Source organism: Chionomys nivalis, chromosome 7 (genome assembly GCF_950005125.1).
Source record: "Chionomys nivalis chromosome 7, mChiNiv1.1, whole genome shotgun sequence".
In the NCBI taxonomy this organism is placed as follows: domain Eukaryota; kingdom Metazoa; phylum Chordata; class Mammalia; order Rodentia; family Cricetidae; genus Chionomys; species Chionomys nivalis.
The window spans coordinates 16,165,983-16,175,734 of record NC_080092.1 but is presented as its reverse complement, the minus strand read 5'-3'; positions in this window follow the sequence as shown (position 1 = coordinate 16,175,734).

Below are 9,752 nucleotides of genomic sequence, written 5' to 3'. Positions count from 1 at the left end.
ACCCCACGCCCATCAAACCTCACCCCACTGCTACACTGAGGAGGGGATGCCACACCTAAAGGGAACTGAGTGTTATGAACCCAAATCAAGAGGGCTTAATTCCTCAAATTTAAGTTGAAAAGTGGCTGCGTCCTGTGGTCTGCCACGAAATGTGGTCTGCCAGGAAGTGTGGTCTGCCACGAAGTGTGGTCTGCCACGAAACTCATGGGGGAGCTCAGAAACCAGCCTTAATCTACATTCTGGTTGCATTTTCACAGGCTGGAGATTGTAGCTTAGGAAAGAACATTCCAGATGAAAGCAAGGCACCTGGATGCCACAGGCCCTTGAGAAGGCTTCCAGCCATTCTATCTCCCATACTTGTCTCTCCCTAAACATGGTTCCTGGTGGGTAGAGCCCAAGTTTACAGCTATGTCTCTGAAAGGGTTCCCAGTCATTTGTCCTCAGAGAATGGGATCAGGGAATGGGACATAACCATCTGAGGTTAGCCTGGTATGGACATGGGCCAAGTCTCCAAATGAAACTTGGTCACATTCTACTGTCTACTAAGTGTCTCACAAACAGGACCTCTAATCCATAACAAACCTACAAGGGAGATGTACTGGCTGGTTTTGTGTCAATTTAACACAAACTAGAGTCACCAAAGAGGGAGGAGGCTCAGTTGAGGAAATGCCTCCATGAGATCCAACTGTAGGGCATTTTTCTCAAGTAGTGACCCATAGGGGAGCCCAGTCCATTGTGGGTAGTGCCATTCCTGGGTTGGTGGTCCTGGGTCCTATAAGAAAGCAGGCTTAGGGCTAGGCTGTGCTGGCACACACCTTTAATCCCAGCACTTGGGAAACAGAGGCAGGAGGATCTCTACAAGTTCAAGGCCAGCCTGGTCTACAGAACTAGTTCCAGGATAGTCAAGGCTACATAGACAACCCCTGTCTCAAAAAACAAAAATAAAAACAAAACAAACAAAAACAACAGAAATGCATGTTGAGCAAGCAGCATATCTTCATGACTTCTGCATCAGCTCCTGCCTCCAGGTTCCTGCCCAATTGACTTTCTGTTCTGATTTCCTTCAATGATGAACACTCCTGTGGAAATGGGAGTAAAATAAACCCTTCCTCCTCAATTTGCTTTTTGGTCATAGTGTTCCATTGCAGCAACAGAAACTTATAGGTGGATTTATCTATCCCACCAGCAAGCTCCCAAATAACCAGACAGAGACTTCTTATTAATTATAAAAGCTTAGCCTATAGCTTAGGCTTGTCCCACTAGCTCTTATAACTTAAATTAACCCATTTCTATTTATCTACATGTTGCCACATGATTCATGACATTTGCCTGTTCTTCTGCATGTCTTGCTGGAATCTGGCTGGTGACTCTGTGTCCTTGCCCTTCTTCCCAGAGTCCTCTCTGCCCCCCCAAATCCTACCTAGCTATTGGCTGTTCAGCTTTTTATTAAACCAATCCAAGTGACAAATCTTCACAGTGTACAAAAAGATTATTCTACAAATTTTTCCCCCTTTTGTCTCAATAAAAAAGAAAGATTTTAACTCTAACATAATAGAACTATAAACAATAGAACAATTATCAGGTAAGAATTACACTTACAATGTGTAAGTGTAATTTGTACTTGGCATACTTGGAGGAAATACTCCGTTATTTATTTTATCTTGATGAGTCCAAAGCTCTGTACCTAATTTAGCTACTATCATAACTAAGGAAAACTATAATTATGACTAGTCTTTAACTCCATTAAAGATCCCACAAAGATATAATGTTGTCTGGGTAAACAAGAAGTACAGTGCCAGTCACTGTGAAACCTCCAGAAATGACAGACATCTGGCTGCCTGGACAGTCACTTAAGGTTCCTCTGCAACATTGGGGCATCCAATCTTTGGCCTAAGGGCCTAGAATATCTGACAGACTCTTTTATAAAACAGGAATTTTGAAGGACTGTTCTACCCTGTCTTGGAAAAGTTCAGATGTCTCTTGTCTTTGTGTCCAGTTTGGACAGAATACTATCAGCAATCAAGGCAAGGGCAATTTCTGGCCCAAATGGCTAGTTTTTGCTATAAAGAAAGCAAACTCCATATGGAGGTTCTTCAATGCCCATCATACTTTATTGAATTAAATTGTTGCTGCCAAGAGTAGACATGTCTTGCTGTTATGAAAAGCCTTATGTTATTAAAACATTTTAAATGCCAAATTCTGTAAGTCTTTGAAGTATTTGAAGATCTCAAATCTATCTAGAATATATCTCTGTATGACCTTGAAAACATACCTAACAAGACTATAAGTTTGATAGTTATAGAAGATTAACTAACCTGTATTTACTATCCTATAGCTTTCAAAGACTAAAACTTTACATAACATTTTAAATGAGCTGCACAGGTACAATACCTTAAACGAGAATAGAAACATATAAAGTATAACAAAAATAACCTTAAATTAGTATCAATATACAAAAATGTAAAATGTTTGAGACTAGTAGTTGTTTAAAAGTAGACTAAACATTCTATCCTTTATCTCTTAATTTTTATACTATATCCCCTTTTATCCTTCAGAAAGAGATCCTTGAATCTATCTCCTTTGTTTAGCTTTTTCCATGACTATGACCAATAACAACTTGTAAACAGCCACCCTAAATGATAACAAATATCTATAACCCACTGAATGACCAAAAGCTATTCGCCCACCTCTTAGGAATTTGGGTGTCGTGTTCTCTAGACTGCTTCCCATTGTCTGGGGATGCTGGCATCTTCAAGAGACCCTGGGAAGACTGGGACAATGGTAAAGTCCTGGGAGAGTCAACTGTATTATTTGTTGTCCAGTCTCTTTGCAATGGGAAAATGTAAGGCTTATCTGAAGTAAGGCTGGAGTAGTCTGTGAGGGCGAACCGTCTCAGCAAGCAGCTGTGAAGCTGTTTGGATGCAGAACTCTGAGGAAACTGAGATGCTGGAACACCCGAGCCACTTGTTTTTACTGGCCCCCTTGTTCTGAAAACACAAACTTTCAAAGATAACACACTATCCACATTAGCACAAGTGTGGAATGTGCAGTTGCACAAGTCAGTAAAGGGTGATTTTTCTGTTCTATGTTTGAGAAGGTAAAAGGCATCTGTCAACTTCATAAGTCTGTTTGCACTGTATAATCAAACTGTAATATAAATCTCTATCCATATCATATGAAAGGATATGTAATAATAAGTCATGAGGACTCTGTAGCCAACAAGATTTATCCCAACATGTCGCATCTCATCTCAGAGCCGGTCCCATCAAGGGATGGGAACATGTCACCTGTCCTGCCATCATTTTTGGCTTCCTCCCCCATGTCTGTAGCCAAGATATTCAGGAGGTCTCGCCCTGTCAAATCTAATCTCCCTTAATCTAGAAGGAATCTACAGTCTTTCATTTCATGGGGAAAGGATTAAGGGGGGCAAGTTTGTTTGTTTATAAGGGATACAGTGCATCATGGCAGGGGAGGCATAGCAGCTGGGGTCCATCCATGGCATTGACATCTTGTGGCATGGCTTGTTATATCTTGGCAGATCAGGAAACAGAGAAAGACCAGAAGTGGAGTCAGCCTTTACTCCCGAATGCCTACTCATATACAACCCCACATCCACTAGCTAGGTCATGGTCAGAAGGTGCCACAGCCTTCTCAAATACCACCAGCTAGGAGCCAAGTGTTCAAACTCAGGGGACGGGGGTGAGGGATGGGGTGTTTTACATTCAAACCATGATGACCATTATCACTGTCATTACATTTCCCACCATCATCACTACCACATCACAATTATAACCACAATCACCATCATGGCCACTATCATACCATTATCACATGACCATCACCATCATTCCCATAGTCACTACACCATCATCAATCCTCGTGATCAGATCATCCAAATGCCTGAGACTATAAAATATCTCACTTCTCATCCTTTCTGCCTTCCCTGTCAAGTTAGGTACTACCTTTCTAAGCCTCAATGTTCTCAGGCACGGAGGACTCGTAAGTCCCGTTTGCAAAAAGAGCTTGGACCAAGGAGCTCTTTCCCCACTAGCCCCCTCCTTCCTGAGCATCCAGCAATGATGCAGGTTTGCAGGTGAAACCTGTCCCCACAACAGGACAGACTCTTGCCTGAGAACACCATGAACTCCAACCCTGAGCCAGCATCCTAGCAGCAAGTTCAAACAGAATACAGACAACATATATAGTAAGACTTGTACGTAAATACAGAATGTGCTAGACAGTGGCATAGACTGTTTGTATGACCTTCGGGAGGCATCTCTGTGGCACTATGAACAGCACCAGACTCGTGAATTACCTGCTCCAAGGATCTTCTCTAAGGAGAAGGCTTTTAGTGGAGATCTAATGAAAAGGAAGCAGCCATGCACACAGCCATGCACATGCTGAGAGAAACATGTGCTAGGCAGAGAGAGGAACAGAGATGAGGAACACTCCTCCAGCTGGTATGTAGGGCAGAGAAGCCTGATCCATAAGAGCAGGAGCGAGAGCCCTACAGCCACATCAGAGTTTCTGTGAGATTTTGAGGACAGTCGTAGCCACCAAAGTCTTATCAGGGAAGTAGCCTGTTCTCCTTTGTGTGTCAAGAGAGGGGCCGGTCTTGTGTGGCAGATGAGTTAGTTCCAGTGGAAAGGCAACAGCGCAGCTACTCCCAGCACGCCAGGCTGATCCGTGCATGTCACTACCCTGGGGCCACATAGGCGATGCTGCCAGACACTGGTCCTCCTATGCTCTTTGTCCTCCAACCACCTTTCCAGCATTGCCCCATGGCCATGCCTGCCCAGCAGAGCTGCCAGGCTATCCTCAGGGGCAGACTTCTTGTTTCAGGTGAGGAGCAGAGATGACGGTGCCTGGGCAGGGATAGTGTGGCCTTTCCATTCCGTGCCAAGTGGCTCCGATACACTTTTCAAGACTGTACATGCTTTTACCCTGGCGCCTCCATAAGAGACACACTTTTGGATGTGTTTTGAAAAAAATATTCCATATGCTAATGGAATGTCACCATCTGCCAAAGAAGGCAGAGCTGTTTTTAAAGGAAAAACTATTACAGAAATGAGGTATTCGCAGAAGGGCACTAAAGAGCCGACTGTCGCTGACCTGAGCCTGACCCGGGCCACCTGTGTTACCAACATGAAAAGGGGCAAGGAAGTCTGGGACTAATCCCCCCTTCTACCCTCTCTTTCTCTCTCTCCTTTTCCCTCCATTTTTCCTCCACTCCCTCCACCCACCCCCCTTCTTGGAGACATGATGAAATTTCCTGAAACAAAACCTCACAGCCCATTCTACAGACTGCTTTTGCCTTTGGTGGAACAGTCCCCACGGCCCCTTTTATCTCCCGTTCCTGAGGTGCAGACCTGGCCCTGGGCTGTTTGTGCAGATGGGCCTCAGGAACGTTCCCAAGGAGGGAGCCAGCAAGCAGGAGCCAGGGCGAGGTTGGAGGCTGCCATGGGATCCCGGAGTCCTGGAAGGAGTGTGAGGCCAGATTAGGTGTCCAGTGTGTGAGCAGCAGACAGCCGCTGCTCCCAGGGAGACGCCTGCTTTCTGGTTCTGTCTGGACTACAGCTCACCTTCCTTTCTTCTCAACCCCCGTGTCCCTCCAGACTCAGGAGCAACCATGAGCCCCTTTTCTAGGCAGCTCTCCGGTCAGTACCTCTCTGAACACCTCCACTATTCAGACTCCAAAGCACTACCTGTCCACACACACCTTCCCACAGCTTCCTTTCTCCTTTCCAGGGAACTGGACGCGTGCTCCAGGGCTTCCCCACCTCAGCGTCTTTGTGTCTCCATAGCCTCATCAGGAACATCTTTTCTCGACTTAGCATGTATCTGACTCCTTACCACTGAGGTCTTGCTCCAAGCATTCTCCATTAAGTGTTCCAAACCTTCTCCAACCCCTGCCCACATGATATGTTCTTACTCATATGTTCTTACTCATAGCTCTTACTCATCTTAATTTAGCTTGCCATTCATATGCTTTGGCGCACTGGAACAGGTACAGGGGACTACTTCTTATGGAATGCAAGCCTCATGAGAGCAGGGACTGTGTGCCCTTTCTGTTACAGCGCCACTTAATGGTATACGGGAGACACGTACGTACCCAATATGGGAGGGAGTCTTTTTACCTGCTCTACCTTCCCACCACAGGCAAGCCCTCACCCCTACCTTACCCAACCCCTGCCACCTCCTGTGTTTTTCCTTATTCTAGACCTCAGCATCCTTCTGAACTGCGACAGGTGACACCCAGCTCACTAGCCCAGGACAGAGCCTGAGCACCCTGCCCCTTGCACTCAATCACACTTGGAGTGTTGACCCAGGCACATCACACACAATATTGATCAAGAATGCATGCCAGAAGCCAGGTGGGGTGGTGTATGCCTTTTAATTTTAGCACTCAGAGGGCAGAGGCATGTGAATCTCTACAAGTTCAAGGCCAGCCAGGTCTACATTGTTCCAGGCCAGCCAGGGCTACACAGCGAGACCCTGTCTCAAAACAAAACAAATACAACAACAAAAAAACACATGCCAAGGATGTGGAAGGGAGGGAGATGAGCAGAGGGTCCGTCAGCATGAAGGGACCACACAGCCTGAAGCCTGGTCCCTCTGTAAGGGGCGGAGGTGTGGGAAGGGCTCTGCTGGAATCATGGCACCCACAGAGCACAGATAGAGAAGCAAGGGCCACCTAAAGATGCCAGCTGTGCCTAATATGACAGAAGCAAATCTAGGCAAGGCACTCTCCCATCTTTCCCACAGAGGGCATAATGGACAGCCTAGACCCTGCTTGCAAACTCAGGGCTGCACTGCAGGGGGGCGGGCAGTCCTAGGCTGGCGCGAACACCTGCGTCTGGCCCCTCCCATGCCATCCCAGACACCACTCTGCCCTGAGCACACTCTCAGCTACTTACGTGCCACCGACGGAGCTACCAGGAATCATTTTTAAGTGATAGCACTCAGTCCCTCCAGTACTCTAAACAACCTGTTTCCTAGTCGTGAAAGCTCGGGTTCTAGGCAACGAATGTCCTTGCTCGCTGGCCTCCTTGTACACAGATGACAGAGCTCCAGTCCTGGGCGAAGGCTCTGGGCCCAAAGCTGCTCTTTCCTCTGCCAGCTGCTAGCCGAGTAGCCCTTGCAGGATGCAGCTTACAAGAGAAGCCAACTGGTACCAAGGGTGTTGAGGATGGGAGGGAGACCTCCCCAGGATACTAGGCTGGGATGTTCCTAAGACCCAAACCCTGGTCTTCTAAGTCCTGGGTTCTCCCAGGCCAGCCCAGGAAGAAGTTTCAGACTAGTGGCAAAACCAAATCGCTCCTGGAGGGGTCTGGAGGCAAGTGGAGAGGAGTAGAAAGCTAGGAGCAGTGTGATTCCATCTACTCAACTCTCGAGCTGAGAATCCACCAGGGCAAAGTTATGCCTGCCCGCCCTGCCACTTTCACACAGCTGTGCCTACGCAGCCGTGCTCTTGGATCTGTGAGCTAGATCATCAGAGGCTCACGTGGGGGCACTGTGGGGCACACCTATGATTCCAGTACTTGGGAACAGAGGCAGGAGGATTACTGTGAGCACAAGGACAGATAGCCTACAGAGGTCATTCCAAAAACAAAGATTTCAAGGGCCCACTGCCCGTTCCTCAGGCAGATGCTGGTACCCGAAAAGAGCCAGCCATATGTTCCATGATAGTGGGGTACCTACTGGGTAAGAGGCAGCTTACTGCAAGGAGCCTGTAGGAGGCTGGAGACTTTGGAGCTCTGCAGAGAAAAGCTAGCCTCCTGGTAAAGACCAAGCCAACCCCACACCTAAACCCTGCCCTGCTTTAAGGGGAACCCAAGTCCAGCAATGGGAAACTGTAATCCGGTTCTGGACTCCTCCCTCCTCTAGGCTTTTGTTAACTACCTCTTTACAAACAGGCTGAGTGACTGACTACACAAGGTGCTACAAGATCTATCATCTATCTTGCCCCTTTCCTCTATAAGCTCCACAGCCCTTCGCTGGCACAGTGAATCAGCAGATCACTAAAAAGCTTACCATCCCAGTAGTTCAGACACGAGCTGAAGAAGCTGGAGAGATGGCCTAGTTCTCAGCACCCCAACGTAGCTCACAACTGTCTGCAACTCTGGTTGGAGGGGACCCAGCGCCCTCTTCTGGCCTCTGCAGGCACCGCATAACTTGGTGCACAGACCTACATATAGCCAGGCAGTGCTGGCTAGTCATCTGAAAGGAGGGAACCTCAGTTGGGAAAATGTCTCCACTCTATATTACCTGACTACAGGCAAGCCTCTAGGGCATGCTCTTGATTAAAGATGGATGTGCGAGTGCCCAGCCCACTGCGAGCAGGGCCGTCAAAGGCTGATGGTCCTGGTAGAAGAAAATAAACTGAACAAGCCAGGAGGGGCAAGCCAGTAAGCAGCAGTCCCCATGGCTTCGGCTTCACTTCCTGCCTCCAGGCCTAAGCCCTTCCCCCAAGTTGCTTTTGATCATGGTGTTTTTATCATGGTGACAGAAACCAAGACAGACAAAATGCTCACATACAAAATAAAAAGACAGTTTTTTTCCACCCTAAGACCGGGTTTCTCTGTATAACAGTTCTGGCTGTCTTGAACTCACTTTGTAGACTAGGCTGGCCTCAAACTCAGAGATGTGCCTGCCTCTGCCTCCTGAGTACTGGGATTAAAGGCGTGTGCCACCACTGCATGGCCGTAGGAAATACATCTTAAAAAATAAGTGCTTCTGGAAGTTGGGAGAGGTGACCTAGATTTCCGGGTTACCTTGAAACCTGGCATTACTGGGTCTGCATTCCTGGAGTCATCTGGGCTTGCCTTGTGCCTTCCTGACAGGCAGCAAAGACCCTAAGCAGAAAAGCCAGGCAGCTAACAGGGAGAAGGATCATGAGCCAAATGGCTGGTGGGAATCTTTACTATTTAGAGGACAAGCAGGCTGGAATGGCAGGGCAGCTCATCTCTGATGGCAGCTGAGGGGTACAAGACCCTCAAACCCCAGCACAGGAAGAAGCATGAAAGCGGGGAGGAAGGGAGTCTTTACCAGCTCTGGGAGGAAAAAGAGGCCAGGATCTGTCTTAGTTAGGGTTTCTACTGCTGCAAATAAACATCATGGCCAAAACCTAACTTGGGAAAGAAAGAGTTTATTCTCCTTACACTTCCTCATTGCAGTTCATCATTGAGGGAAGTCAGGACAGGAACTCACACAGGGCAGGATCCTGGAGGCAGGAGCTGGTGCAGAAGCCGTGGAGGAGTGCTGCTTATGGCTTGCTTCCCCTGGCTTGCTGGGAGTGCTTTCTTATAGACCCCAGGACCACCCGCAGTGGGCTGGGCCCTCCCCTACCAATCACTAATTAAGAAAATGCCCTACGGGCTTGCCTGCAGCCCCATCTTAGGGAGGCATGTTGGAGGCATGTTCTTAATTGATGCTCCCCCTCTCAGATGACTTTAACTTGTGTCAAGTTGACATGAAACTATCCAGTACAAGATCCAAGCTTCTATTCCACCCTCCCATCCCACCCCCAAACCACACTGAGAGTTTATCCCTTGCTGTTCCTAGAACTAGCCCAAACCATAGGGAACAGCTTACTTGTATTTACAACAGTTGGGCAAGAAACAAGCCAATCTCCACTTTCAAACACTAAGTCACTGAACAAGAATGGCATGGGGTGATCACCACAGAGGAGGAAGAGCAGGGAGAGACGTGGGGGAAGCAGCCCGCTCTACTCTTCGGGTTGTAAATTAGTT